Source organism: Priapulus caudatus, unplaced genomic scaffold, assembly GCF_000485595.1.
Source record: "Priapulus caudatus unplaced genomic scaffold, Priapulus_caudatus-5.0.1 Scaffold770, whole genome shotgun sequence".
Taxonomy (NCBI): Eukaryota; Metazoa; Priapulida; class Priapulimorpha; order Priapulimorphida; family Priapulidae; genus Priapulus; species Priapulus caudatus.
The window spans coordinates 25440-32322 of record NW_014577831.1 but is presented as its reverse complement, the minus strand read 5'-3'; the positions used below and the strand labels follow the sequence as shown (position 1 = coordinate 32322).

Below are 6883 nucleotides of genomic sequence, written 5' to 3'. Positions count from 1 at the left end.
TCGAACGACGCATTAAGATAATAAATGAAAACAGTTCAGCAACATGTTTCTTTCGCCCCCTATGTTCAAGTCCCTATGTCAAAACTAATAAAGAACTTTGCCTCTTCTGATGAGTCAATGCTACGGCAAAAACGAAAGAAACAACAACAATCAACAAACAGCTTAAAAAACGTGCCCGCCGCCAGGCATGACGTCTAGCGCATATTCCGTATCACTTCATTATCGCTCGTGCGAAATCCCCACCTAGCCACGTTGTAAATCGAATGTTATTTCTCACATATTCGGAGGCACTCCACGACTCGTTAATTTAGAGCCATATCATGTAGGTGTGCGTGTGTCCGTGATGCTGCGAACGCTTTATAGCAACAGCCAACGCAGCTCCTTTTATCTCGCAGCAGTTCGAGGTAATAGAGTTACAGATCATAAAATTAGCGCACATGGATATACTGCTGCCTCGGGAGGGCTGGCCGTAGTATTCTTATCCCGACGCAACGTGATGTAGTAATCATACGTAAGTTGTAGATGTGTTCATCGGGTAGATAGGTAGTAGTATATATATATATATATATATATATATATATATATATATACATATTAATGGATTGCCAACGATCAGCTTTCACATGATATACAGGAAAACCACTTCGTTCTGACATATATAACGTGACGCTTGGGAGTTCTGTGGTGGTGGTGGTGGGGGTATTAAGTGACGTCGCGGGACCAGGGAGGGAGGGAGCGTTATTGCAGGTTCATCGCCTGTACGAATTAAATGGGTACGTGTGCAAGAACGGCTGGCAAGGGAAGCTACACGAACAAGAGTGTGAGAATGTTATTTTCATTCACTAATGTATATATATATATATATATATATAATTATATACGATGCCAATCACTATAGAAGTGTGTTGGGTACGTTAGGCTCTTTAAAACAAAATTGAAATGTACGTGTCGTCGAGAGAAAAGTTAGGTTAGGCCTGCTGGGGATAGTAGATGATATCGCTCGATCATTCCATCACATCAGCAGTAACTGATGATAAAAACTAGACGCACAGGTCGTCTCGCAGGAACGAAGGAGCAAACCGATGAGAGCCCCTAGTCAAGGGTAGATAATATAAATAGCCGACGACTGAGGATCAAAGAGAGCTCACGTTCTTGCGAGATCTCGTTGCTTGTTGATGACAGTCGAACGTCTATTCAGCGCTGAGCGTACTGCGCGGCAGCAGAAACAGGCGATGGTGGCGTAGGAGGTACAGGCCAACGACTATTTGCCAAATAATATTGCCTCTGCGGAATCGCACACGATGCATATATGCACGACTATTTTCAACGGTGAAATTTTATATTTACTCTCTCTGTCTTTAATTAAATATCGACTGATACACGTTATTAAACCATAATCGTTATGGTCGCGTTTGTTTTAATGATTTATCGGTTTCAAGGGACGTGCACACACAGCGTTATTTTACACGCGGAGTTCACCATCAAACAATCCACGCGAGGCATTTACTTAATGCTGGTTCTGACCTAAATGTCAACTATCTCTACTCCGTAATGGCAAATTATTCGACAAAGGTCAACAAATGCGTAAAAAAATTGGTTCTCGCGGAACGATTAGAAGTTAAATATAGATCAGTGCGGAGCGATAGGGAAAGCTAGAATACGTGGAGTCCTTTTCGCTTATCTCGGTCATAATCGTTACCGATTACGTGCGTCCATTTTGTCTTTGAATGCATCGTAATGGTTAAAATTTCGCCAGCAATGTTCCGTCTAGCGATGCAATCGTCGGTGATAGGGGGAAATCGCATTTGTCGTGTAGTCAACGAAAGTTGTGGGTTTGGATGAGTTGTGGGGGGAGAGGGGGAGAGGGGGAGAAGGAGAGATGGGGTGCTTTCCACTCTTTTTCGTTTCGCAATCAACAAAATGGAATTTTACGAACGGTCCAAAATAGAAGCATTCCTTGTAGCTTCCTAACGCGAACCCACTGAGACGTGTCACACGTCTAAACACGTACATGGAACACGTCAACTTAGTTAATAGCGGCTCTCAAGGAATCGTTTAGAGCCGACATTTGAAAATATGACACTGAGCCGATAACCTGTGAGCAAAGGCGCCAAGAAAAGTACCACATAATGAAGACAGAACGGTCGAAATTGTTTCATTCGATTTATTCCTTATACGTAAGCAAAGCCACGCCAAACTCGTATAATAGCGTCATATATCGACTATTTTCACACAATTTTACGTTCGTGTGCGTATGAGAGAAAAAACCAAGCTAGTTCAAGATCATCACCTGTAGACATAATCCTACGCAAGTTACACGCGCCTCTGTAAAACCGATAAAACATGCTAATATACGTTTAACTAACTAGAGTTGCGCTTCAATAGAGCATGCCACCAACTGCCACCCTGCGCTGCTACCTTCCACGTTGTCCGCCATGTAAATATGTTGACCTATTTTGACCCTAAGGCCCCTAGCTAGTGAATTTAACGTATACGCGTGCGTTACCACTGGTGCGAGGAAATTAACCGCGCACTTTTTTTACATCTTCGTCTGCGCTTAATATTTGAAATTCATCCGTACGCTTTCTAAGGCCGGGCAGCGCGAAATCAATGCTCGGCTTAAGCATTAACAAAGATCCGTTAGGAAGGAGTAATTATAGCGTATATTAACTCCTTGCACGGTCGCGCTTCGTTGCGTAACAGTCCGCGTTGCAGTTACGGGGCATCACGCGTCGTTGTGACAGGATAGGAAGAATTAACGCGTCCGATAATGGAGCATCAACCTTTCTTCGATCACACTCGTTCCCGATTACATGTGTACCATAGACCAAGTATATACAAGAATAAATAATTAAATATGATGTTCGATCTCACGGGAAGGAAAGTAGCAGGAAAGGAAATCTGTTGGCTATACGTTGCTGGCGCTTATCTTAGACGTAAACGCGCCCCTAACTCACGCTTACCTCTAACTCACATTCATCTCAAACTCACGCTCCTCTCAAACTCACACTCACCGCTAACTCACATGTACCTTTAACTCACCATCACTGATCATTTACAACTCACAGAAACCTCTAGCTCACACTCACGAATCAATTACAACTCACAGAAACTCTAGCTCACACTCACGAATCAATTACAACTCACAGAAACCTATAACTCACGCTCACCTCAAACTCACACTCACCTCTCTATACCTCGCGCACGCCCACGCATAACTTACAACTCACGGAAACCTTTACCTCGCTCTCATATCTAACTCCCCGTCGCCCCATAACGCACTCTTACCTCTATAATCTACACTCGCCCCGATAACCGACAGCCATATCTAAAGCCTACCGCACGCGAGCGGTTTTTAATACAAGTGCTTGAGTTAAGCCGCGGCCCAAACGCAGCAGACGATTTTCTTACGAGCGTACCGAAAAAAAATATTGTTCTGCCGCGTTGCTCTGCAGCAGCACATGAGTACCTAGAATGGATGCAGCGCTGCTCGCGTCACTGTTCTGACCGTGCTGGGCGGGACGTGCTCGGGCAGTCTAACTTAAAAACGTAAATTTCATCGTAAAACGCCCGCGCGCTGCGCGTTCAAATGCTGATAATGATTGATCGGTGAACGCAAACGAGAGGCAGTCGGCTAGCAGACGGAAGCCGGGCGCTCTAGCAGCGTCTGCAATTCTTCGCGCAATTTCGCGTAATGTACTTACATTAAGAATCGCTCGTCAGGGCTTCACTCGCAAACATCTCTATCACGCAAGCATCTATCTAACTGCCGCCGCTGCTGCTGTGTGTTCTCTCCGCGCATTCAGTAACTCATAGTTTAATGCCTGCAGCTTGCCTAGCATCTCCGTTTAATGCCTGTAGCTTGCCCAGCGCACAGTTTAATGCCTGCAGCTTGCCTATAGCGCACAGTTTAATGCCTGCAGCTTGCCTAGCGCCTCAGTTTAATGCCTGTAGCTTGCCCAGCGCACAGTTTAATGCCTGCAGCTTGCCTATAGCGCACAGTTTAATGCATGTAGCTTGCCCAGCGCACAGTTTAATGTCTGCAGCTTGCCTATAGCGCACAGTTTAATGCCTGCAGCTTGCCTATAGCGCACAGTTTAATGCCTGTAGCTTGCCCAGCGCACAGTTTAATGCCTGTAGCTTGCCCAGCGCACAGTTTAATGCCTGCAGCTTGCCTAGCGCCTCAGTTTAATGCCTGCAGCTTGCCTAGCGCACAGTTTAATGCCTGTAGCTTGCCCAGCGCACAGTTTAATGCCTGCAGCTTGCCTATAGCGCACAGTTTAATGCCTGCAGCTTGCCTAGCGCACAGTTTAATGCCTGCAGCTTGCCTAGCGTCTCCGTTTAATGCCTGTAGCTTACCTAGCGCACAATTTAATGCCTGCAGATTGCCTAGCGTCTCAGTTTAATGCCTGCAGCTTGCCTAGCGCCTCAGTTTAATGCCTGCAGCTTGCCTAGCACCTCAGTTTAATGCCTGCAGCTTGCCTAGCGCACAGTTTAACACCTGCAGCTTGCCTGGCGCACAGTTTAATGCCTGCAGCTTGCCTAGCGCCTCAATTTAATGCCTGCAGCTTGCCTAGCGCCTCAGGTTAATGCCTGCAGTTTGCTTAGCGCCACGCATCCATTCTCTTTTGATCACGCATCCATCCGCCACCACCGTCTAACTGCCGAGCACAGCATAGCAACCGTTAGATCGTTTATCATTACTCTCGACATCTCGATCATTTACGATGACGAGCGCGTGTCATGCACGCAGAGACGCCAATTTAGCGCAACCTGCCACCAGTGATTTCTCATCATTCCCCCTCCCTCTCTCTCTAATCCTCACATCAAAACCGTTCAGTGTTTACCCCTCCCCTCCTTCCCTCATCAGCGCATCACACCTCATCTCCGCACCGTCCTCTCCAACCACCCACCAGCAACGCGCAAACCTGCGCTATTATTTTCTCGCGTCAATCTGTCCTAAGCACCCTCGCAGCGTGTGCATTGTCGTCTGTCTGTCTGTCTCTATCGCAGCTAACGCCGCCTTAATTCGGCTCGCGTCCCTCCCCCTCCCCATCGAGGGAGTGCGAATTTTCGCGCGAGCGATACGGGGCGCGCGTGAAATGCGGCTATAAAATCGTAAACGGACGTTTATTTTCATCGCGTCCCGTAATTTACTCATACGTCTGACACTAATTAAAAATTGACGATTATTGCACGTCTGTATATATGCTAGACCCGTGGGAGGGAAGGGCCAGCCCGCCAGCGCTGCACGCTCACATACGGTCTGGCAGCGCGGGCAGCGAATTTTTTTTTCCTACACGTTATATTCATTGGGCTCCTCTGATTGGCTGCTTTGATTTGCTTTGACTCAACAAACCTTCAAAACAATCTGAGAACAAACGCCATTTGCAAATATTTCTTTTGGTTTATGATCGGTAGATAAGTACGTTTTCTGATGTATTTTCTATAAAAAAAACACACATTTTACTCATTTTACACTCATTTTTACTCATTTTTACTCATTTTTACTCATTTTTACTCATTTTTACTCATTTTACACATTTTACTCAGGAGGTGTACAACAGTAAGCATCCGCAATTTGCACTATTTCGTCTCTAGAAAAGGTCTTTTTTGGAATTTTTTTTCGCCGAAATTCGGCACTAGAGTGCAATAATTTGCATTATGCAAGCAAGGTAGATGCCTCGTGGACGTCTAGAAAGCATTAGAAGTAAAATTATTCGTGTTGTGTAATTGTGCCATTCCAGCTAGTAGCGTAGCCATGGTCGCCGGTCGGCTATTTTTGTGTATGAAACGGGATCCGCCTACTCTGTAGAAATTCGCATCATAGAGCTGGCAAAAGTTTCGAGCGGAGCATAGAGCACGAATCTGTAGTTATTTAACATGAATAAAGTGTATGTTTTGTAAGCGCAGTAACAGCGTGCGTAGTACTGTTGTTCAACACCTTAATGCCGCCTGGTAAGGATAGCTGTTCTCCCGAAGAAATCGAATAATTGAGTTTTAAGTTAATGAAAATCAGTTATGCAAGTACTCTAGCAGGTTTTTAGACACATGCATGCATGTTCGAATGACATTTAAACATGTTTTTTATGTAAACATGTACATATCCGTATACATAGTGTACATATCGACATTAAAATACACTCATTTTACACTCATTTGGTACAAGAAAATAAATAATTATCCTCGTTTTACTCTTTTGTGGCACTTATAACACTAACAGTATCAAAATATCTTAGATTTGTTGGTTACAATTCACCCTAACCCTCGTTCTAACACTGCGCTTAACCGCATGAAGCGAACATTAATTTCCATTGATTTCTGTGTTTTTGGGGGCTCATTTCAGAGAGTGATCTTTCAGCTTCTGGAGTGATGGGACATTTGAAATTCGGTACCCGTATAAGGAAAATGCTCTAAATCATTCATCTAAAATTTCAAGTCGATCCGTATTTCCGCTGCTCGTTAAATGTAAAATATAATATCACTATAATTACAATTCTTTGTGTAAATGTGTTATTTTCATCATAATCTTAAGTTATGAGAGGGTCTGGGCTCTCGTAATACTACATACGTACGTATACGTACTCGTACTATAGAGTAGCCCTTCGCTCCGTCGCAGGCAGGAGGAAGGGGCGAAGAGCTATAGTACTAGAGCTACTCGTTGACGCTAGACTAAGCAAAAAGTAAACAAACCTTTGTTATTAAACGACACGTATGTGTTAGTACTTGTTTACATTTGAAAATACATGTACACAAAGAATTGCAATTATAGTGATATTATATTTTATCTTAATTAATGAGTAAAATGTGTGTTTTAAGTTTTTCAAAAAAATACACCAGAAAACTTTTTTCTCAGTCTAGCGTCAACGAGTACGAGTACGTA

At 44.2% G+C, this 6883-nt stretch overlaps 1 long non-coding RNA gene across 1 annotated transcript; it reads right to left on the bottom strand.

Annotated features, from left to right (window-relative positions):
* Positions 1 to 2150: 2150 nt before the first annotated feature.
* LOC106813426 lies at positions 2151 to 4567 on the bottom strand. Its single transcript, XR_001394469.1, has 2 exons — positions 3073 to 4567; positions 2151 to 3031 (listed from the first exon to the last, which is right to left on the bottom strand). It is a non-coding gene; the product is annotated as an uncharacterized LOC106813426 (long non-coding RNA).
* Positions 4568 to 6883: the final 2316 nt, after the last annotated feature.